The 25,741-nt window shown below is 41.2% G+C and overlaps 1 long non-coding RNA gene across 1 annotated transcript; it reads left to right on the forward strand.

Moving 5' to 3' along the window:
* Window positions 1-617: 617 nt before the first annotated feature.
* Window positions 618-21,778, forward strand: LOC130391770 (uncharacterized). The gene is made up of 3 exons (XR_008896940.1): window positions 618-1,236; window positions 9,774-9,950; window positions 21,560-21,778. It is a non-coding gene; the product is annotated as an uncharacterized LOC130391770 (long non-coding RNA).
* Window positions 21,779-25,741: the final 3,963 nt, after the last annotated feature.

Consider the following 25,741-nt stretch of genomic DNA (forward strand, 5'->3'; position numbering starts at 1 on the left):
AGGCCACGCTGGGGGCCACACTGGAGAGCCACACTGGGGGCCACACTGGGGGCCACACTGGAACCACACTGAAGGCCACACTGGAGGCCATCGTGGCCTCCAGTGTGGCCCCCAAGTGTGGCCCCCAGCGATGATATATTAATTATAATTATAATAATTTAATATTTATCTCACTTTGTGTATCTGGGCAACCCAGTCGCCAAAAGCATTCGTTGACAGTTTACGTTTTGGGGGAGAATTTCCGACGAAATGCGACGTAATCCAGTGTTCACGAAAACGTAAACTGTCAACGAATGCTTTTGGCGACTGGGTTGCCCAGATACACAATGTGAGATAAATATTAAATTATTATAATTATAATTATTATATCATCATCATCATCGTCATTATTATGATTTGTTTTACCTTACGTTACACCGGAGCCGAATAAAATTATGCAAGATCAAAGTAACCTAAGGTAGATGGCTCTGATGGTCTGCGTTGTTTTGTTTTTTAGATCATGTCAAACAAATCAATAGTTGTATAACGTGACGGCATCACCGTTGATGGACAATGATACCATTCGTCTATATCCAACGGTGAGGGATTAACATGAATGTCTATCTGATTGTCCTCTGCTTTGAAAAACGAAGCAAAAGGTAGGCTACAAAATTAACGTCTATCTGACGGACCCCCGCGTTGAAGAACGACGAAAAAGGTACCCATCTTTCGTCGGAAATTCTCGCTGGTGACGTCGGTATGCGTATAAAGTGATGCGTGGTATGTGGACGCATCTGCCCTCCACAGAAGTTAATGCTGGGTTTTGAGTATCATATGCACGCGAAATTGTCATTTGGCGTATGTACTGCACGCATTTTGAAAGTGTCAAACCGTGCGATCTGTACGCATATTGGTGAGACTGAGTTGTTCATTCAGTCCTTCTAGTTGCAGAGTTCGCTCATGCTAGGCTAGCGCTCAATGGGAAATACTAGCCTGCTAATAAAACAGTCTTACCCACTCCACAGTACACCCGAGGTAAATCAATTATGACGCCAGACTATAGATGTAAATGTCTGTTTTGATAAAACTAACCTCCCACCTTATGAATCATCGCATTTTGAGGGACTACTTTCTCAGCGGCAGCGGAATTTTATCTAGGTATCAGTCCGCCGCTGCCGTAGCCTACTCGCCTCCTACAAGGAATATAACACTGATGCTGAGACACAGCAAGTCCCACAAAATGCAATGCAATGCAAGGTTGGTTTTATTTCTAACATTGTTCTATCAACACAGACAATTACATCGACAGTCTGGCGTTATAGTTGATTTGCCTCCGGTGTACTGTGGAGTGGGTACGACTGTTTTATTAGCAGGCTAGTATTGCCCGTTGCCGTGCGCTGGCCTAGCACGAGCAAACTGCAACTAGAAGGACTAAATGAAATGTGTTAAACTGTCTCCAATGATAAAGAACACCTAGGCTAACTTGGGAATCAGGCTCTTTGTCCAAAATTCCGAACTACCCCTTTAAGCATACAAAATGATACGCTTAATCAAATCCATTACAAAAGTGCAATCAAGTAAATAAACCAACATATTGGCACTAAAAGGATTCGGGATTTCAGAATGCTGAATGTACAGCTTGTATGAATTAGTAATCTATTAGTTACAATTAAACGTAGGCACTGCATCAACATAGCTCTACCCTTGATTTATTTATTAGAAAATCTGAAATCATGTATGCACTCAAAACCAGTGGAATCAGGACCTTTACGTTTTCTACAAAATACGTCTCTCCTGTAGCAAACAGTGTTCACACATTCCCAGTGCTCTTGTATTATGGTAGCAATGCAAGAGCCTATTTCAGGCTAAAGGGATTGTTCATCAGCATGCATCATGGGATTTTACAGCTGATTTTTGCAGCTGCCATATTGTGAAGACTTAAAGGAAACCCCAAGGATTTTTCAACCGTGACCCTAATTTGTGATAAAAAATAACAAATGTTTTTTAAATTGGGCCAGTGTTGAGCAAGACCGCTGCAGCAGTTATCTGCCACAAAGGTCTGCAATGTTTTTCTTTGGGGCAATGGTGCCCTCTGTCATTGTACTTCCTCTAAAAGGGTTTTTGTAGTATATTTTATCATTATGGAAAAGATCCCTTCAGCCTTCAGTATATGTTGATATACAGTATAGTCTCATTCAAGGAGTGCTTCTTCTCCTTGAATGAGACTATATGTAGTGTATGTATGTATGTATATATATATATATATATATATATATATATATAGATAAATGTTTGAGAGTTTAAGTACTGTTATTCCCGTGGTATCCCAATGCTTACTACCCGTGCTAAATCTGATAGTTGTTTAGCACAGTCGTTGTGTATGAGTGTTATAATGAGTGATGCTTTACATGAAATGGGCCACACACTGTAGCTTTATTCCATAGTTGTCCGCACAGACCAGAACATTAAATAAATTGCTGCTTAGAGGAAGCTTCACCATTCACACACACCCTAGTGTTATACTATAAGTGTCTGGGAAACTCCGCAGTCAACCACTTCTTAGAGAGAGCTCTACAGACACCTCACAGGTGGTGTCGCGTCTTCGCGATGTCGATGAGAATACTTGTGGCGCGTTTCCACCGGCGGATGTGGTGCTGTTAAGTATGAATAGGTGCGGAACAGTTCGTGTTTCCACCGCCAAAAGTGGGCGTCCGGACTTAGCCGCGATTAGCCGTACCTGTCTCTCAGTAATCCTATGTTGGGGTACCAAGCTGTCTGAAAGGGTGCCAAGAAGTTCGAGCTACACACGCCGTCCGTTGATTGGTTGACAGAATCATAACTTCCATGCGACAGGGGGATACTACAAACAAACGCAGTACCTGCAAGGTTCTTCTGGACAACGGGGAACGCTTCATTTATCAGTCCCTCCAGAAAAACGTGATTATGCGATCGCATAATTCAACGCATAATCAGCCAAAGTCTGCATGCTCATGCCGGGGCTGCATTTTTTCAAATATGCTGTACTTTCACCGCATAAATTGCCGATTTCCGCGCAAACTATGCGGGGCTTGCATGATTTCAGAATCCCTGCATTTTCGTTGCAAAAAAGTCACATATATCTTAACAGAAAGTTGAAAAATGTTGTGTTTACTTCACACAAGAGCAGCTATTTCCCCCTGTTGCCATGAATTATGAAGTGTTATGAAGTGACGTAATTACGCGACGTGAACGTCATAGAAAAGCATTTCTTTGCAAGTTCCTGCAATTTTTGCAAGTTCCCGCAATTTCATCGCATAAAATTTCATAAACATGCCGCATATTTCATCACATTTTTTAAGAAAGCATGCCGCATAATCAAGGATTTTTGGCCGCAACAATCACAAAAAAACGCCGCGTTTTTTAGGATGTTGAAGAAAATGTTGCACAAAAGTTTGGCGTCCTTCATGGACGTCCTAGATTGTTGCTCTTTGTTTAATGTGTTGCTTACTTATTTTTCATTGGATTTATTAGCAGGCTACACTGTGTCGGGCTGCTATGAGGTCACGATGCTTACGTAGCTGCAGCGGCTAACGCCATCCGGCTTAAACCCCGCCCTACCATCCACTGCTCGCGGTGGAAACGCGAGCAGTGACTGAGCTGCGCCTAACCGCTAGTCTGGCTATTGCCAGACCCAGATCAATCTATTGATCTGGGTCTGGGGACGTTGCTGTCATTTTCTTCAGCACAAGAGACGTGATCAACGGGCCTAGTTCAAATGACTCTGTACGTCATTGGCTGCCTGCTGTCGCTTCCCTGTCGTCATTGTGTTAAACCAGCCAATAGCGCGCCAAGGGGAAAAGCCAGCTTGGTGATTGGCAAAAACGTATCGGAAGCAGAAAGAAATGTATTGCTCTTCTCCAGACCCTTGTGCAGAGCGAACTCAAAACGCCGGCAAAATGGCCGGGGCTCCCCAGTTTACCTAACTGCACCTGCACTACCCGACCTAATTGTACTGGGCCTAACCGCACTACCTGGTGGAAACGGGCCTTTACATGCACCTTACTGGCATCACAAGAAGACCATTACCTGCATGCGATTCAGGATGGAACGTTCACGTAAGGTTTTGGGGATACTGGCAAAAACATTGATTTTAATCCAGATTTTCTAGATGACAGCCTTATTTCAGTAACAGCGATAACATTTCATATATTACACTATGTGGACATTCATAGAAGCTATATTACCACGTTTAATCAAAACATTAAGGTTTTTGGGTTTACTGGCTATAAAGAGAATTGTAGTACTATGAAATCCTAAACCAATGCAAATATACTGTAACCCAGGGGTGAACGTGGACTTTGACAAGCCTTTACTGCCCAACATTGCCTACTGGGCTATATTGCCAAAAGACACTAGTTTAGTTTAGTTCAGTTTATTTGTTTTTCACAAATGACAACATCTGTGCAAGGCGGGAGCAAAGCCTATGTAGGCTTGTACAGAGTTCCATGCCTAAAAGTTAGCTTCTTAACAAGCTTACATCAGTGCAAACTCTGCGTTTTCCCTGCCTTATAGATTGTTAGCTTCAGCTTTAGCTTTATCTCCTTACTGCTGCTTTATATGTTTTTGTAGCTGGTGAGAATGAGTATGACCCAGACATTAGCCATGAGCGGCCAGGACAACAATATGTTTTTGTTGACCCTTTCAGTCTCTCAAGGTGATTCTCGACACTCGAGAAATTAATACCGGACTAAAAAGCCAGCTGAGGACTCTGGAGCCCTTAGAGGCCTACATGGTACCCTGCAGTAAAAAATGAAATCTGCATGTCCATAGACAATGAGACAATTAATACAGTTGCAGACATCAGGGCCCTACTTGTTGTTGCTGTGTTTATCCAATTTCCTTGACCACAAAAACAAGTGGGCTGGTCTTTGGCATGCAACTCCTGGCCCGAAATTATTCTCCACTCTGGCCCTGGCTTTGGGCAGGCTACTGGTGCTTGAAACAGTAGTCCCTTTGCTTGAAATGTGTGATTTAGCTGAGTCACTAGGGGGCATGGTTGCTCTTTATCACGTGACTTAAAAGCTGAGGTTAATCTAGCTTTTCTCCCAACACCCTCCGCGCTTTAGCCCCCCCCCCTCTCTCTCTCACCAGGAGATGACACATAGAGCACATGCAGGTGAAGGTGATATGCTGAACCCCATTTCAGTGTGGACCCCCGTGTATATCTTAACCCAGAACAATTGCAGTCAAGGCCTTTAAAAATGTACTAAGCTGTGGAAAACCAAAAATGGTGTAATGTTTTCATACAAATGCTAGTTGAAACATTGGACATTTACTTCAATATAACGTATTCACAGTTTATATGGAGTGCCCACCGCTGCCTTGACCTAGGCTAATGGTAACTTTGCGTTAGCCACGTCTAAACCACGTCTCTCATGAGAAACACAGCAACGTCTTCCCATAATGACAAAAAACATCATGATTAATTACTAATCAATGACCAAAATCAATTTCTAACAAGATAATAACTGACAATGCTCCCACACACCAAGAATGGCGCTGGTAATTGTGATGTTATGTTGCAATGTAAAACTGTATTTAGCATATTAATTACCTTCCAAAATAAATGGTTGCGGTTTTGTGAATTGAGTAATTGCATTCCAGATTTAGAACTGTCATTTACCTTAATGCCATTTGGCCATGAAACCTGTTTTAAATTGGTTTTTAAGAGGTATTAGTGAATGAAAAGTCTGATATTGAACTTGTTGCAACCTACAGTTATCACTAAAAATGGTGTATCGCCAACAAAAAATCCCATGATGCATTACGATGTTCAAGCTCTTACTGATTACTGCAATTTTATCAGTTTATCCATATCTTATTTACATTTTAATAATTTTTTTAAATGTCGTTAGGCCAGTAGTATCAATACAAAGAATCTCTATACGAAAGCCAAATTGTCAAACCATTAATTCATTCCAGGACATTACGAGGCACATATTTTTGTTGTGGGATGGTTTTCAGCTGTTGACTTAAACATTTTCCACTGTGAGAAAATTCTGCATCCCTTTCTGCTGCAGTTTTACTACCTGAGGTGGTCCGCCTGAATATAGCTTACCACATGTCTCATTCTAGGGGAATGGCAGGTATGTGTCAGTAGTCATAAATTGCAGCTTGCCTTAAGCGCTCATCAGTTGCCAAGGAAACCTGACATGGGATTGCAGGCTTTGGTTTTATTATTTAGACAAGGAATGTCCCAGGCGTGGTCCAAATGTAACAATTGGTATAAAAGATGCACGTTGTCTTGTTTTTTCAAAATTGTTTTGGCCCGGTTTTATTTAGCTCATGAGCATTGCACCATTTACAAATCCAGGCAAATAAAAAAATGATTGTGCCTTAATGATACACATTATACCATAAATGTAACAGATAAATAAGTCAATTCAATAATGATGTCCTTGTCAGGCATAGGTGGTGAATTGTAATGCTTGTTGGGTCATAGTGTGGGACATGAGAAGGGTGCAAAACAAAAGCTAAGCTGAAGCCTGTAAGGGAGGCAGCATGTTGGGGTAGGAGGATATAGGGAGGAAAAGGGGGATGGAGGTATTTAGTATGCACAGCCAAGCTGCTCCATCTGCTTAGCGCAGCAGTCCCTGTCGTATAACTGTCTCCAGGCCGTGGGCCACATAAAGAATGTCTCAGATTTGATGTAATTCCGCAAAATTAATGACAGCTTTACTCGGTATAGGCCGTGAGGGAATGATTAGTGTTTGATCGTCCATCTGATCAGCTTTCTAGCCTGGCTGCTAGTGAGATACTCCCCTTTATACCAGGATGCTACCAATGACACACACAAACCACACTCTGCAGTTACACCTTTTACAAAAAAAACCTCTCTCCCTAGACCTCGCTTGCAAGCAGGATTCTGTTTCCTGTTGCCCATAACACTGAAAACAAAAGGGTTGTTAAAACCTCTGTGCTGTGATACTTCATGTCCAGATCCGACCGGAGCTCTACCCTGGTCCCTTGTGGGTGGATTTGACACCAGACCATGTCATTTTATGTCACCCCAAACGGCCTGTGCAGTATTTCAATAGAAAGTGGGCTGACCGCCGACCGATTGAATAAACCCAGAGGTTGCACTGTGACCTTTTACAAGACCTGCTTTACTGCGCTGGCGATTGGAAATTGAAATTGGGTATTCGTTTTTTTCAAAGAGATAGGGGATAGATAGATTGGAAATTTGAGGAGAAGAAATTGATCCACAAGACGTGCTACAGCAGTGGGGCATGCAGAGTTTCTCCTTTTCATGTGGCCCACCCCGGACGCCCTGCCCCCAACACGGTGCTCCTGGGCTACTGCGTTTACAAGCGGACAGGGCATTCTGTTTTACAAGTGTTCCTGGTGCGTCTCGGTGTGCTAGCAACATTAAAATTGAACCCATCTTATCTGTGCAAACCGTGAAGCTTTACATCAGCGGCGGTCTTGCCACTGGCAGGAGGCTCATGTGAGCTTTAATATAATGTAAAAGCCCAGCGGACAATTAAAGTGAGCCAATAGATAAACAAGTGATTGAAGACGGTGTTGCTGGTTGGTGGAATGTGGCACGAGGTGGGGGAAGGGGAAGCTAGCGCACGTGAACAAGGCCAAGGCCAACACACGTCTCCAAAATGGATGCCCCAGTCAAATGTAACCCTCCACCAGGGTTCGGTTGGAATAGTACACTTTCAGTGCTCGCGTTGGTTTGAGTCCTGCACATTTTGTGCTGAGTTGCATATGGCAAGTTCCTGCCGGACTATTAGTGTTTTGGTCTCGTACCAAGCACAAGCAGACTAATTCAGTTAAGGCGTAAAAGCGTAATGTTTGTGCCAACACAGATTGCTGGACAGATTGGCCATCCTTTACTGTATATGGAAACAAAATGTTTTTCCCTCACAAATTCTAGCCCATTATAACAAATTGCTTTGGAAACACCATTAAACTAAACAAAAAAGTATCTTTCCTCTGTTTTGATAATAGATCTGTCCCAGTTCGGTTCCATTGTGAACCAATTGTCTGTGTTTCCCCTTTTCCTCAGTATTTTCCTCCATCTGGCATGCCCCTCCACAACGCTGTCTTTCCGTCTGATCCAAAGCTCTTTCCCTTCACCACCCTTTCCTCATCGGCATCCTCTGCTCTCCTTTCCTTCTGCCCTCCTTCTTGGCCCGTCCCCCTCCAACCACCGCTTTTCTTTCCTCCTCATTTTATATTTTTGGCTGAGCCGGGGACCTTTCTCGACGCGGTGACCTTTCTGGTTTTAAATGAAGCCCCACTGCGGCGTGGCTCTCTTCATAGTCCGCCCGTTACGAGCCTTCAGAGGACCGCAAAAAAATAACGATTCTGATGAAATGGCCCCTTTAAAATGCTCTTCCAAATTCCTTTTTACATTTTTCTTCTCCTCTATCACCCAATCAGCCCCCCCCCCCCCACATATTCACCCCAACCAATTATTAATATTCAGACTAATGAACACTGTGCTAAAGAGCATCCGTCGACATTTGTGCGACACACACTCCAACCGCAAACATGCACAGAACCTTCGGCAGCTGCCTAATGCAAATGGATTTAATGCGATTTCACTAGGAGGTGATTGTAATAACCGGTCAACTGATGTCTGCAGTATGATAGCTTCTTCAGACTTTTTCTCAACGGATAACCTACATTGTGGCCTTTTAGGAGAGACCATGTTTCACATTGTACAATGAATAGGCTCCATAATCATGTTGTTACCTGTTTCTTCTCTAGCTATATACTTGTTCTTTCACAGACAGGCAATTTTGCTTTCAACCCAACTGGCAGGTTTCGTGTTGGGAAATTAAGTGATAAAAAATATGTTGCATAATTTTTCCTTGGCTTTCAAAAAATTGGCACCAAGGTCAAAGAAAAAGTGCACGGAAAAAGTCAGTTGAGCTCAAGCTCAACTGACTTCTCTCCAAAGCTACAATGGAAGCTGCCCCATTCAGTGGGCCTCTGTAAAACTCAGACATAGAAAGCAGCAACAATTATAGGGAATAATTAGAGCAATTAAGTTGTCCAGCTCAAAGCTGGAGTCTGGTTTTAAGCCCTATGCACAATGGCTTTCATTTGGAATGCTGTAATGTTTTTAGTCCAGCGGTAAACTGGCTCTGAAAGCAAACAGAACAGAGCTGCCTTATGCTTTTTGCCCACACTTTTCTGAATGTTATTTCCAGTCTAAACATATAGCAGCTTAATGTCAGGTTGCCTATGGTTTCCATTCTGATTCAAATATAGAACTAGAGTGATGTCTTTAAATATATTCATGAGCAAGGCTACTATTATATCGGAAGAAAAATAAAACCTTCTAGTCACCATGCAGTACGCACCCAGTAATGCAGCATTAATAATGCAACCCTGGGTGTATCGCCATCTAACCCCATCATTTGACACTGGTTCGCTGCAGTATTCCACCTCATCACATTACTACCATTAGCACAAAACACATATGCAATACTCTAGACGGTAAACATGGGGTTGTGGAGGAAATATGAGCCGCTTTCTCTAATAAGAACATGTTTCATGTAGGCATTGTAATTATGCTCCACATGGGCCGTTCCTAACAACATGTAGAGATGATTTCTAGGACCCTCCTGCTACGGGGCTCCCGGTAGCCTTGGTAACCTTAATGAATTATAGGCCAGCCCAGTTAAAACGTGTGGTATTAGCCCGTTCCAGGGTGTGGCCTCCTGGGTGTCCATGAATCATTGATCTCGTCGGACCGTTTCTCTCTCGCTCCCCCACACTCTCCCCTCCCCCAGGCGCTGTCACACTTCAGTCCCCCTGGGTGCCCGTCTGGGATCCGCCGGGCTCATCAACGGTGTGTGGGGCTGGAGGAGCAGGGGAGAAAGCTATACTGGGAGCTGATGCAGGCCGTAAATCTCCCCGGGTGGCGAGGGAGGGGCGGCCTGCGGTGTCCACTCTAACACCGCAGTCCGGTAAGTCCAACTGTGTCCCGGTGATGGAAGCATAGCGCTACCTCTGATTCAGGTCTCACAAAGTGACATGTAGCAGCCCACCCTGGACCCCTTCACACAGACACACACACACACACACCCAAGCACACACACGCATGTGCAAGCACACGCACACACACACGCGCGCTCACGCACGCACACACATGCACACACACACGTACAAGCACGCACGCGCACGCACATACGTACAAGCACACATGCACGCACACACGCACGCATGCACAGACACACACACACACACATGCACAGACAGGGTGCACTTTGACAGGTGAAGTGTCACCTTGGCCTACTTACTGCTTTCCGTAAAAATTTTTTAACACGTGCAGGATAATGACCTCTCACGCATCGCTGCAGCAAATCATTACCATTCTTTCACATCAGCCATCATTAATAAACATGTTGAAAACAAATTGTGTTTTTATTGCAGAATGCAGGTGAAGACCAGCTTATGCAACATCTGCATTAGCTCTTTGTTTGGGAACAATTTGTTCACAAATAACAGCCGAACAAGATAAATGTATCTTTATTTATTTAGCTTGAAGGGGATGAAGCTCCCATTATAATTTATGATTTATTTATTGCGATATCTTTTAAACGTACTCGGAGCGATTGGCTTCAGCATAAACACGCAGGTTTTGCATAAACAAGGAAGCCATTTTGTACTATTTGTACTTTCCACAATTCTTTAATTCCTGGAGGGAGTTTCAGGAATCTTTCGCTAAGGTGATAATGAGAGACCTTAGGATTGTGTTTGCTATCGAGGAAAACAGAGGCGGCTGAAGTGACACACTGTTATGCAAAGGCGATGCCAGCCCCGTAATAGTAAAAGCATAGTAGCGCACTACGCACTGCAATGCAGTCAGGTGAATGTGGCTCCCTCATGCATACATTTAGCTGGGTGTGATACCGTTCCAAACACATAGACACGCACCCTCCCTCTCCTTATCTGAGAAATAAGCATTTTTACAGAGTTTGAGCTGTAAAAGGCAAGGAGCAGATAGCCAATAAATCTATCCATAAAAACGTTAAGTTGTCAGAGGTGCCATCAGCCATCAATCGTGCGCGGCAAGCTGATGAAGGGGAAATAGGTGATAAAAAACAGCATTTTAGGGAAATTATGTCCAGTCTTCCATTTGCAAAGTGCTGCAGTCGCATGGCGGCAGAATCTTAATCACGGAGCGGGTGTGGATAGGGACTGTTCTTTAGTGTGACGGTGAGGAGGAGCAGACCCTAGGAGGAGGAGGAGGAGGAGGAGATGAGGAAGAAGAGTGGTAGTGAGGTGGAGGGTGGGGGTGGAAGGCGGACGGGTGGCAACATTGTAGAAATGTATACAACTAGTGTAAATCACTTCTACACTCCCCGTCTTCTCCCCCGTCTCCACCGCAATTTGTCGCATCCCCAATCTCCCTGTTTCCTGCGGTCCTCGTTCCCCATCGCGACCCATTGGCTACTCTCCCTCTGCTCCCCCTCTCCTCATTTGCACTCTCCCTGCTCCTCGCTGTTAGCCTCCCTCTGGCTCTCTGCCACCCCCCCCCCCCCCCCCCCCGCCCAGCTCCTGCCGTAGCGCTTTATGTGAAGCACCACTGGCCGGCCCACGCAGCCCTCTGCCATCCATCTGCAGCCTCCTTCCCACTGTGGTTTGTTTACATGCTTTCTTTTATTGATCCGTGTTTTTTTGTTGCCTGCCGGGGATTTATCCGCTGTCCGCAGACTGTATTGGTGATCCTATAGATTGACTCGTCTCTCTCTCCCTCTCTCGCTCAGATCGTCTGCATAGTTTGCTCCAGAAATAAAGGGGAACACCATTTCCCTTCCAGCTTACTTTACACTTTATCAAGCTGCCTCGTGGTTCCATTCTTGGCTCAGTCCTTCATGGAGGCGTTTGTTTCCCCAAATGGAAAAACAAAGCAGCAATGTTTTCATATAAATAGACATTTTAATGGAATACATCCTTTGGGCTTGTCTGGCGTGCTGTATTTACGCAGGGGAGCAATTAAAGTGACATCAACTTCCATTGAATACAATGTATTACTTATTTGTGTCACAATGAATGGGTCTGTGAACACAGCGGCGGGAGATACATTACGGCGCGCCATGTACGCACCACGCATTGAGTTGATAAATGCCCCCATTGTCTGATCTGTGACTCCCCCTTTAATCGAAGGTCATTCGTTAATTAATCCAGATAGCCCTACACACTCACACACTTTGGTTCAGCTCCAGTGGTCTTAGCTGAGTGATGTCACTCTGTGCCGTGCTGACTTTAAGCGCTGCAAAATGGATGCAGCCATGCATGTACATCTGCATTGGCCCCACTGGCATATTCGTCCCTAAATCTATCTATTATAGGAAGGTGTTAGTGCGCACAAAGCACTCCTTAAGGAGACAAAGTGCAAGTGCTGTATGTGCACAAGTCCAATCCTAAGCGCGGAATAATTAGTTGTGGAGCAGGGCTCTGTGTCTGTGGGCTCCATCATTAAGAAGACGTAATGGCAATGCAGGATACAAGCACAATGCGTCCTCATTCAGGACTTAGCCCACCACATGATCCTCAGTGTTCAGTGCAGAGTGGTCTAGCCCCCAAGTCCATAAAGACAGAGTGTGGCAGTCACCATGGATGTGGTTTTACCCTGCTGGTGGTAGGGCCTGTGCTGCCACCTTCAGCTGGACTGTGGTACTGTAATGCAGTATCTCGTCACCTCAGGTTGGCTCCTGTTTATCTCAGCTAGTCTGCTGCATGGGTTTTTCAGAGGACTTTATGATACAAATAAAAGGCAAGATATATTGTTTATGTTTTTATTGTCGTTTACTAAGCTCCAGTGTACAGCGTGGTGTATTTCTGTGTGTATGCATGTGCATAAGGTATTTCCAGGTAAATGGACAGAGGTATATCTTTTTGAATACCAAGACCGTATTAAAATACTGTAAGAATTTTTCACCAGTACTCAGCAATATCGCAATAATTAGTTTTGTTTGTGCTTCTTGGTGTTGCAATTCAACAACCCATAACATTTCTAAAGCTCTATTTTTCCTCTTCAATAATATAATTGGTCTGGACTTAAAAACATATTCTTTCAAATAAATCGTGTTTAATTGTCTACCACAAATGCTTGTCTGGTTTTGCCCTGGCGTTTACAAGTGATGAGAGGTCAAAAGCATAACATTATTTAGTATTCATGTACATCAGCTACTGCGCAAATAACACTGCCAATAAATCTGAATGGAATGAGAGGAAATCACAAAAGCTCTTTTCCTGCTATTGTTTTACTCTTAGAACTACAGGAGGGAACATTGAACTAATAATAATCTAATTGAAGTACAATATTAAGATATTAAGAAATGTATCATCCAAATGACTGGCTCCTACTAGCTATTGTTTTGTGTGTCAACAGAAACATCCATTTGTAATGTTTAAATGTGTATGATTATATTATATTATAGTATCTCTGCGGCTTCATTTTGCATCATCTGGCATTATAGATACATCTCTAAGACCGGAACATCTTCGGATGTCTTTAGCGGTAGAAACAGAGGTGGGGATTCTTCTCCCATAGGGAGTGGTTTTCCTACCCTGAGTAGACCTGGGTGTAGTCCCAGCAATCTCTGCCAGGGGGCGCTTTAGCACACACATCCAGATGCTGGAGACTGAGGGAACAGGCAGAGAACTTCACGATCTCCCTCGCTTCATCCTATGCAGCAGTATTTATCTCAATGTACATTCTTCTATCATACGATGGTGAAAGATACACTCATATTAAATAGTCCATTGAAATGCTAGATTACAAAATGGATGGAAAGAATCTGAATAGTGTCCATTGCGTCAATTGTGAATCCATTGGCTATTCTTCTGTGATGTGCACAAACTATTAGTGCTTCTCGGTTTATATCCACTATTAATGTTCTATTCATTAGCATTAAATCATGTCAATCTTTTTTACATTTAGAGGTCAGAGTGGCTGGTTGACGCATATAAGAAGAAGATTAATTGATCAATAGAACATTGTCTGGAAAATATGTGCATGTCTATAGAGAGATATTATGTTTGAAAAGTATTTAGAAAGTTAATGTAGCACATATATTAAACAGGGCATACATTTCCCTTCCATTGCTGGAAAGTTTCAGTACGATAGCTTTGAAATGTGAAGCCGTAATTCTTTTACCAGTTAAAATATATTTTTTCTTAATTTCACTACTTAAATAATTGATCATCCATTGGATATATTTTATTCAAAAGAACATGATCCAGAGCCATCACAAAATATAGATATTCACATCTAATTGTCCCTTGTTCATATAAACGAGTTTGCCCAAATTATGAATCTTTATAAATTGTGCAATTTTTTTTTCTCCCATTTTAAGGATTACTTTATTAATTTTGATTCTAATGTCTAATCGTTTCTTTCCATTGTTAATTTTTGAACAACACAGCCTATTGCAATAAAAAAAATACATTTCTTTGGACTTGGACTGTTGTGATTTAGGGCAGCTTTGCTTCATTGCATATGACCGTGTTTGCTACATAAATGTTGATTGTAAACCCAATGGTTACAAAGTCTGCAGCATAGAGCTATTTGTTATTATGCTATAAATATGATTACATCCTGGGTTTAAACTTGTTTTCTAAGCCCAATGTCACTGCTGTTTCCTTAGCCCGCCATAGAAGAAAAGTCATAAACCTTTTTTTTTTCTAAGTAACCGTGTTAAAAAGAACACCTGTAACTCAACACACAGACCTCGCTACTGAAATGCCATGGCAGAGTTTATGACTCATGGGAATGGGGACACATGGCTAAATAGATAGCTTGTGTACAACGGCATCTTCCAATTGAGAGTTCTCTTGGTTTTCAAACAGAAAAACGCATTGGGACAACATCTGAATGGAGGCCATTTTGGTCTTGGCTTTTTTTTTGTTTGCACAGTCCTGTGGTTGAGCAGTGCTTGTGGGGGATGGTTTGGCTGCCGTTACCCTGAAGACTCTGGTTAATGTTTTAGTCATTCTGGAGCTGCTGGGCTGGGAGACAGATTCAGTCAAAAAGCATTTGAGTACCCTCAGGTTCTCCCAGTGATTTACTGCTTATTTGGACATCTGCAAAGAGCTTTTGCACCTTCTGCATTCCATTGCTCTCTCTCTCTCTCTCTCTCTCTCTCTCTCTCTCTCTCTCTCTCTCTCTCTCCCTCTCTCTCTTTTTCTCTCTCTCCCGCAGCAGTAAACCGTTTGGAACATTTCCGTGCGACTGCGTCCCCTTGAAGGAATCCAAGGTAGAGCCACTTCCTGTCACCTACTCGCTTTAACTATTCCCCCTCCCGTACGTGATTTTCAACTTACCTCATCTCCGTATACCACCTTAAGCCCTTTTTTCTGTGGGCCACAGCAACCACACCCCGGCTCATCTCTGCAGTCCCGTTTAATGTGTGCTGCTCTTGCTCCTGACTGCTTTAACCCACCACTTGGGCACCAGCTGGACACATCAATCCATGTGACAGGTGCTTGTCACTTGGCCCCTTACTGGGTTAGCAGCCAAAAAGGCAACGCAAAATCATAAGCAGCACACCTCGACTGCTGAAGCGAGACAGAAATTTGTCAACACACACACACACTCATGCAAAGCAATATATCTTTATGGAGCATCTATCTTCATTAACAAGGCGTACATCGGAAACTAATGGCCGCACTGGTCCAAATGTTTTTTATCTTGACATGTTGTGTTTGCTCCTTGGCTGATGGCCACCCTGACCGGAGAGAGGGAGCAGGAGTCAGTGGTCGTCAATAACAGGTCTGCGTGCTATGGGTGGTGCAGGCTGTGTGGCATGTGTTTAAAAAGTGATGGCCAGAGGCCTTCTGTCTCTGCAGCTCTGAAAATATAGTGTCATTAGCATCTGTGTCTCCCCAAGTGGGACGCTTGCTGAAGAGGCCCAAACATATCTGGTATGCAGAGTTTAGGAGGCACGCAGACAGGATAATTGGTGGGCAGAAACTGTCCACAGCTCAGGACTTTCAAGTGCTCATTGCCTCTTTCCAGTTTTACACCCCAAGTGGCTGAATAGCCTTGGGGGAAATGAGGTGTAGTTTGATTTATGCTCATCCTCCAGTCTTTTGTTTCTTAAGACCAAGGGCAACTCAATTGAGCCATTGAAGAAAGGCAAAAGTCTTAAAAACCCTTTCTGTCATATATTATTTGTGGCTTGTCAAATTTCAGACAGAGGTAGCGACATACTTGTGTAAAATATTAGCAATGAGCTTAATTTATATTCTTCACAAGTACGATTTCTTTAGGTTTCGTTCTCAAAAATGAACATGAAAAGTTTGGCTAACCACAAGTACACACTGCGCTCACTCCTGGCTGGTTACACTGAAGTGGTAAGTGGTCACAGTCAGACCAGGGTATTTGAAACTATACTTGTGTTTTTCCTTTACTGCTTCTACCCCACTGTTGATGCCGTCTAATTAATTTACCATACAATAATACTGTCAAGGAATTTCCAATGTAGAAATACAATTATTTGTAAATTAACAAAACTCCTTCATTAAAGTTGTTCAAGAATGTAAGACAAAAGATCCAACTTAAACATAATACTAAAAAGTCACCTTTCTTAAATTGCCTATACTTGTTTTTACATCTAAAGGCAATACAATACTATATTTAAGTTAGGGTTAGGGCTAGTGTATGTATTTGTGTGAGTTTTCAAACACTAATTGAAAAGGAATGATAATGATAAAGGAATTTATTCTTCCACATGTGCTAGCAAGAATGACACAATGAATGACATCCAACTACGAAAAGGTGGAGAAACATGATGTGCTTTCCATTGATCAGTCAGATCAGTCGTACTATACTATAATTGTTACATTATTTAGAATTTAGGTTTATATCTATTTATTTATAATTGCTGTGTTAAAAAAACATCGTCCTACCACATTAGGTGCAGACAGTTGATGTAGATGAAGCCTTAATGAGAGAAATAAGACATTTCTCAGTATCTTGAAATAATGCCAGAATAGATTCTGTTCTGGAGTTGGTGACTTCCAGCAGAAGAAATACACTTTTGCATCAAAAAACAGTAGCACTATATTCTGCAGAGGTATGTCATCCTTTTTGGCATAAAGTTTCAGGTAGTGGATTTAAACATGCATTGAAGCTGTGACTAGCCAAGTTCAAGTCAAAGAATGAGTGATTTGCGTGGACTTGACTGGCATTCCCTCCCTAGTAACAATAAGTCATTGGGATTGTTTTTTAGGTGGATAAAAAACATTGCCCCAAAAATAAAAACAATGTGTTATTGGTTGCTTAAGCTGGCTGGAAGATTTGGATTCTCAACTTCCCCACAAACCCGTTAGATTTCATTCCAAACTAGAAACAACAACAATCTACAAATATCTCACAAATAGTGAGACATTTTCATTGATTCTGCTCAGAGAAATAAAGGAATCTTGCCAGATTTACCAAAGGTAGTATATCCTTTCTTCTTAGTTCTACTTCTACAAATCAGATACTGTAAAAATATTTTTTGATATTTTCGGAACTACAGTTGCACTAAAGAAGGGCTGTCTCTAATGAACACCGCTCTAGGGGTTTGCAGTCAGATTACTCGTAGTGTGTTTCCTAGTGGTATCGTGCAGTATGCTTGTTTAGTATGTTTAGTATGCATTCACAGTGCATTAGCAGTTGGTACCTTAGTTACAGCGGTCCATAATGTCTGGATGTCCAGGCACTTTGCTAATGTTAAGAAAGGAATATATTATCCACTTTTATGCACTACCGCTGTATGTACCAATGTATGGCTTGAGGTATGATGAACTCAGACAGCCATTCATTGCCAGCCCTATAAATCCCCAGATGTCGGTACGTAAGCAGAACCTGACACAAGGAAAAATGATTCAAACAATCTCCAGTGAAACCAATAACTACAGATGATTAGGTTTGCATGATTTGCTCTGCAGTCTATAATTATGCGCATCTACTTAAAGTGCAATCCTGAATATAGCAATTCTTCAGCATTGTGGTCATATTTAAAATGCAAATACAAACTAACATTGTGCGCGAATAAACACCATTACTACAATAAGACCACTTGAACATTTGTTTATACATTTTTTGACTTTTCTTACTGTAATCAGTTTTTTTACAATGTATGTTAGGTTTTCATAATGATACTATTTTTAATATCCGTGAATGCAGAGTGAAACACTGTCTGGCGATGTGTTGACACCCAAAAGTATTGAGAAAGGCGTTTGGCTGTTTAATTAGGGGTAAGCTAATGGCTTCCACGTTGCCCTGGACTGGTTGTTAGTGGAGAAATAGGGAGCTGGAAGGAAAAAGGAAGAGATGGAAGAAGGGGGAGGGACCTGAGTATGTGTCCATGGAAAAATAGGAAGGCAAATTACGCAGTGGGATATAGTAATGGAAACTTAAGTCAGATACCTCTGCAGGTGTCAAGACAACATCTCACAATGGTCAATGTAGGTGGCTTGGATATATATATATATATAAACAAAGCTTTGTGTCTTTTTATAGAAAGCAGGAGCCGCCCCTTATACCCACATCTGCTGTGCCCATTTGAGGGATGATTAAACTCCACCCACAGGTCTAAACAACGTCTATCATACTAAGCGCAGTTTTCGTACTGCAAAGCTGAGTTTTCTGCGGCTTTCTCATAATAGTTTTTTTTTTGTCTGATGCAAGGGGTTTATGAGCATGTTATATGCATATACTGGAGTCATTATTTGCAGGGAATCATTAGGGCTCAGGCATGGGTGTGCAACCAAGCAGACATAAGCATTTTGTTCTTGACATCAAGAGCATGGTTTATACTATTTGTAATTCTAGGATGTTTCATGGAGGCTATCATACGTCATAAAACAATTGATTTAGAACCAATCACAGGAAGTAAAAAAAGGGGTTGTCGCCCAGTTTTCATCCATTTATCCATTGCCAAAGTGGTTATACCAGTTCAGTGCAGTGGTTGATATCTTGGCACGAACAACTCGGGAGTTCCACTTTTTTTTTTCCATTTTGTTATCATTTGTTGAAAAAAACGTTATTTTCTATTTATCACCTAATTCCCTAGTTGTAGATCAAAAAGCCTTTATGTAGTCTTTGCATACAGTATCTCTGTAGTATTGCTTCGTAAGACAGTCTAGGTCAATATATTTTTGGGTCATTACATTAGGCCACCCAGAAGCAAAAAGCTACACATCTTTGCAGAACGGAATTGTTGATCATTGCCTCAGAAGCTCACAGGGTTCCAGTTGAATGTCTTTATATGTTCTTTAGAAGTGCATTGTCTTCAAATGTGTAAATCTGCTGAAATTAAGCCACCCATACAACACAATGGGATGAATTTCAGATTTGACCCACAACATGGTAAAACATTAGGTTACATAAATAAAATCATTCAAAAAAGCAAAAAAATCATTCAAAAAAGCAAAAATAAGCACATATTTAAATAAGTGATTATGTTGTTCAAAAATATTTGAGGTTGCACGCGCACACACACACACACACACACACACACACACACACACACACACACACACACACACACACACACACACACACACACACACAAACACACAAAGACATTAACACATATACACATCTATACACACACACACACGCCGCTCAAGTCTAGTGTGTCATTCTGAAACATTGTGATTGGCTTGTGCCAACACTCTCAGCCAATAGGCCAAAACAATCATAGAAACAAGAACGCGAGGACGAGATTCTCAACACGTTCAAACACACAACCACAATGTTGACGTCTAGCTTAATTGCACTGTGTGCATGTTTCTTTAGGCACATGTGGTGCTTCTCGTACACCTATAATCTTGTACACATATGCTAATTCATCCCCACCTGCCTATTCTATACTGTGTCACATTTTGCGACGTAAATATCTGCACCAACTTAGAGATGTCCAGTGTTCAATCATGAACATACTACAATTTGTTGTTTATAATATATAGTACCGCTTTGGTTAATGTCTTGTATTGAACAAAAATAATGGTGATTATATAAAGAACAATAATCTGCCTGTCCCTTCATCATTGCAGTTATATTTATGAAACCAGGAATCCTTCTCATCTGTGATATTTTAAGGAATACAGAAACACCTCACACAACACAAACTCCGAAGGTCTACATTGAATCACCAAGCATCCTTGTTGAGTTGTATTTTATTGAGAGAACAATTAAAACCAAACATATGCTGTCATTAAAAAGACGGGTTAGCTCAGCAACACCCAGCCGGTTTATTATTTCCTTTGTCTGGGACTAGTGCTGAGTTGAGAAACAGAAATTCATGTCTGTAATAGTTTTGCTAGTGTTCAATAATACACATTGAATGGTTGGTTACAGAGATATTTTTATGACATCTTCATTCTCATTATTCAATCGGTTTTTCATGCAAACCTGTCAGAAAGTGGATTTAGTTGACGGGCATAATTGTGACTCCTGACTTAAGAATTCTGACTTAAGAATTCTGACTCACTCTCAGGTATGGGAGTGTGTCAGAACACCTCATTCAACAAGCTCTGTGTTTTGTTCAATCAGCTGTACAAAGTTGTACAAACCACCTTACTCCTCTGAAGGTTCAACCAACCCTGCAAGATTTAGTATTCAGATTTCAGAATACATGCAAAGTTGTGATGAGATACGACAATATTTTAATGCTAGGGGACACACGGTGGTGCAGTGGTAGGCTGTGTACAGCAGTGCTAACGTCAACACTGTCAGACACTGTGCTGTCGGAGCCTGCCCTCAGAAACACTGTGGGACAGTGTGTGGACACTGGACAGTGGCGGCATGTTTGCAGAAACATCGTGGGACAATGAAGCGGCCATGTGTGCTGTTCACAACCAGCAACAACGTTGCTGTAATATATTCTTCTGCACAGCTGTTTTTAACCTTTGAACAGGCGAATATGATTGTGAACTTTCGTAGCTCATTAGTTTACCAAAGGCCTGGGTTTGGTGGCTCTGCGTAAATGCTAGGGGAAAGTTAGCAGAACAGAAGCTAGATTTCACTGATATCTGATAGTTGGACAAACGGTCTGCCTAATAATTGATGGGTCTTTCAAGGTTCTTGACCTTTTGGTTTTTGTTTTGAATTGTGGAGTTTGGAGACTCGTTGTGATGGTATTTATGAGGTATTTGTTACAGAGTTTCCATGCTACTTCTGTGACTCACTATGGAATAACAGTGCATTTGCCTTCCTTGAGCTTTCATTTGATATTCAAGTTCAACATTCAAAGCTATCAAGCAGTCTCATTTGCTAACTCTGAATCACTATATGAATCTGAATACCTCTACATTGTATAGTAATGGTGTTTGGTGGGATTCCAAAGTCCTCTGATAAACGTGTATCCACAGTGGTTTATGGATGGAAGACATCCTTCTGTTGGTTATTGATCGCATTAAGATCATGTGTGGAATCTGAATGTTGATATTATATTTTCTGCATCACTGATTCTGTATACTGCTTGTTTATATGTGTAAAGTTTATTCAAAATGATCTTGTGGTTATTGCTCTGTTTGTAACGTATTCATACAAAATAATATTTCCACCATAAAGGCATGAGGTGAGGGATGGAGGCTGCCGCAGGGGACCCCGACGGGCAGCCCGACGGGCAGCCCATGGGGGCAGGCTCGCTAACGGCCAACAGAGATTTAGACAACAACAAGGAGTCTCAAATGATGTCATTTGGATCTCTGGAAAACAATTGATGTCACTATTGCCAAAGATCATTCAAATATCGTCATGTCCACCATTGGAAATGTATCATGAATAATGTTTGGGAGGTGATCACTCACATCAGTATGGCAGAGAACACACAGAGTTGAGTTGAGCTTATTGAGTGTGGCACTGTGGTGGCTGCATCTGGCCTGCACATGCTCCTATCAGGGCCACCAGATCAATTGAAGTGCTCAGTGCGTTAAAGTGATTTCACACTGAGCTGACCCTCTACTCACTGTAGTGCACATGTTCAAGTGGGATGTTGGCGGGATGCAATGTTCTTGATTTAATGTGATATGAAAGACTTTGCTAATTGGTATCTAACTAACATCACACTTGGATATGTCACACACACACACACACACACACACACACACACACACACACACACACACCACACACACACACACACACACACACACACACACACACACACACACACACACACACACACACACACGCGCTCAGGATTTGGATAGCTATCATTTGTGGTACACCATTTATTGTCCATTTATGAAAAAAAAATATTGAAGTTGTTATTTTACTGTAGTAGCCTTAGCCTCCTCATGTTGTTTCAATTAAGTCACAAGTAAAATGATAATAATGAATGAAACAAACTAAAATGGTAACTTTAAAACTGCATTGGTCCATTTATTCTTTATTACTCACACGTATAACAATTGAACGTACCAATGCACTCTTTTAAGAGCAGAATTCCTTGGCAGAGAGAAATGTTTGGTCAATCATATCCCGCTGTGTTCTTTCTCACTTTGATTGAATAAAACTATTGAAAATCATACTTGGCTTATTTTGGTGCTATGCATAAAACATTATAATGTTGCATGTGGTCTCTATGACAAAAAACATAACAATGCAGACAAAACATATCATGCTCAGTTTAAATTTGATACTGTAAATATTTAGCTTGAAACTCTGCTTGAAAGCAAAACCACGAATTATCAAGCCTTCTGTCCTTTTAAAGAGTGATTCCTCATCATATGACTTGCTCATTAGATTTAATAATTAGACCATTATAAAGAGTTAAAGTGTGTGTGTGTGTGTGTGTGTGTGTGTGTGTGTGTGCGAAAGTTTCATATTTTCTTGACTACTTTTGTCGATTCTTCTTGTCGATTCTTCTTATTCTACTAAATTAAGTTGCTGTTTTCGATTAATGGTGAACTTGTCTCGTGTGCTTTCTGGTCAGTCTAATCTGGGTCTATCTGAATATTTTTCAAATATGTGCTAAAGATTGGTTATTTCCGTCGACCTGGTTTTCATTAAACAACCTTTAGTTTGTATTCTCCTTCTAACAATCTGCACATTCTCTATTCTAAATTAAATATTTTACCCCAGATTTCGCTCATTTTTAAACGCGTTGTTCTGTTACTGCGGGGTCCCGCACTGTGCAGGGGGGCTTTGGTGCGGTTCTAAGTGCTCTTATCTCCTTTTTGTTTCGGTTCGATTGGAAACACTGTATACCTAAACATTTAATGGTTACACATAATTGTAATTTTTGAAATCAGGTTTTGCATTAACGAACGTGAAAGTCAAATCTTGTTTAATGTCGGAGGCCTAGGTGGGCCGCATTTTAGGATGAGGGAAATGAGTGTGTGATTCAAATTGTAATACCTTTGTAATATAAGATAATGGATACATTACATGCATAACTTCATCTTTATAATACATTAACATAGCGTATCTTAAATAGCACTACAATTTAACTTCGCTGCAATGAAGGTAGCCTTCGTAGGCTGACAATATACGCATATAGGTCTATGATAATTTTGTGCTACATACAAATATTGTAGGCTAGATTATTTTCTTACACTCATCTTAATCCATACTTCTATTGTTTATAAATATGTATTGAAGATATCGCGTTTATTCTTCTATAACACCCGGCCTGACAACACAGGTGATGTGTGTTTCGTTCACAGAAGAAAATAATTAAACGTACAACTGATCTGCAAATGTGTTTTATGATCTGATACGCATGGTATATGCTTCAGACTATAGCTTAAAAAGTGATAGTTGTGTAATCTGCCAACCTTGCCAAGACTAATTTGGTGAGGATAATTTCACGATTTGGATTTAACATTTCATGCAAAACTGAAAGAGATCCGCACACATGGTCCGATAGCTGAAACCGATACAACCGGTCGTTTCAGTGGAGAAATAATGGAGAATGCTAAAACAATCGCTAAATAATATGTTGGTGTAGACTACTGGGTTTTACCAAATTCTTCAAGCATCATTAAAATGAATCTGATGCTTAATTCTCTTGCATTAGCAACATTTCCCTTTATATCCCCTATTGCGCATTTTAAACTCATCGAGCTTCGAACTAAATTGGATGCAAATTGAAAATGGCCTTGAATACAAAATCTGCTTTTCAATACAAAAGACTGTTTTTCCATACAATAGTCTGTTTTTTAATTCAGCAGTCTGTTTTTCAATACAACAGTCTGCTTTTCTTATACCAGGGCGAGAGTTGCAAGTAACGCCAAAGCAAAGATTCATGGATGCAATGGGAGGCTTTTGTGCGCCGTTTCACTTTATTAAACCCCCATTGCACTATTTGCCAAACAACTAACAGGTGCGGACGCCTCTTTTGGCATCACTTATATATTTTGCAAATACCTGAAAGTATTCACAGTCCAAATTCAATCCATCAACCATCACATATTGTTATTTGCAGGCCTATTCCAAAAACCAGGCTACATTCTAGGCCTACTCCTTGTTATTGCGTTCAATCCACGCAGGGCTCTAGATTATAATGTAGCGTACACCTGAGGATTTTAGATTAATATCGATAAAAACAATTGCATGTGTGACCTTTGCATATAGGCCCTAATTGTTGAAGACAAATTTCTTCAAATTTCACTTGCTTTTAAAATTAGATAACATATCGCTGACTGCATCTCATCAATACATCAATCAATCAATCAATCAATCATAATGTATAGCACTTTGATCACACTAGGCCCATGCTTTCTGTTTGAATATTCTTAGTTTGTCAACGGTTATTTTAACAGCCTGCATGATTTACAACATTTTAAGATTCTCAACTAATAGTTTGGGTTAGTACACTGCTATTTAACACACTATGAGGTATTTCTCGTTATTTCTTTGAATGCAAACGTTTACACTGACATTCGCTCGGGAAACTTGAAACATTTGAAAATCGTTCGCAGCAAAGCGATGCTCTATCAGAAAGTAATATGTAAGCCTACCTTACCCAGAGGGTGATAATTAAGTCTCAATAGCCTTAGAAGATATTCCAGAATTACATTGAATAAAGCGTTATTATTCCCCTCTGCCACCTTGCATAGAAATACATCAGATAATAGTTACACTTTTATATTCATTCTAAGCCAAAATGCAGGCTATGGCTATCTGGCAAATATGTTGCATCCGAACGGCAGGTCTTATAATAATACCAAAACAAGAAGCTCTATCATGTTAAGAACAATTATTATGTAGGCCTATCCTACTAAATATAATGCTATATGCTATCATAATCTCAAATAAAATCATTAAAAACTCAGGTATGTCTCAATATCTGCAACAGTTCCACTTAGCCTACTTAAGGAAAGTGAAATGATTAACGTGTGTCTTTGTGCGGCTGTCTGGCCGGACGGGGCCCGCCTCCCTTAACTTGAACTTGGACTTCCGACGAGACGTGTCCAACTGGGGATATGTTTTGTCTGCTTTCAAGTTTCAAATCATGTCGTTGTGTCGTTTTTCACATTATTGTTTAGTATTTAACTACGTAGGATATTATTTCCATTGAAAAATGGGGCGATAAAAAACACTTTCAAGCGGATCCACAGCTTTAAAAAAAGATCTATAGTTTGCATAAGAAGCTAGCAAGACTCATCATGCTTTATTCTCTTAATGTATAATCATTGTAGACCTTTTGATTTGTAGGGTCGAAGATGCCTTCGAGTCCACAGAAACACACCGGCTCAGTTCGCTCCAGAAAAGGGATTTGGACACAAAGTGGATTCGGGCTCCGTG

Source organism: Gadus chalcogrammus, chromosome 1 (genome assembly GCF_026213295.1).
Source record: "Gadus chalcogrammus isolate NIFS_2021 chromosome 1, NIFS_Gcha_1.0, whole genome shotgun sequence".
NCBI classification, from domain to species: domain Eukaryota; kingdom Metazoa; phylum Chordata; class Actinopteri; order Gadiformes; family Gadidae; genus Gadus; species Gadus chalcogrammus.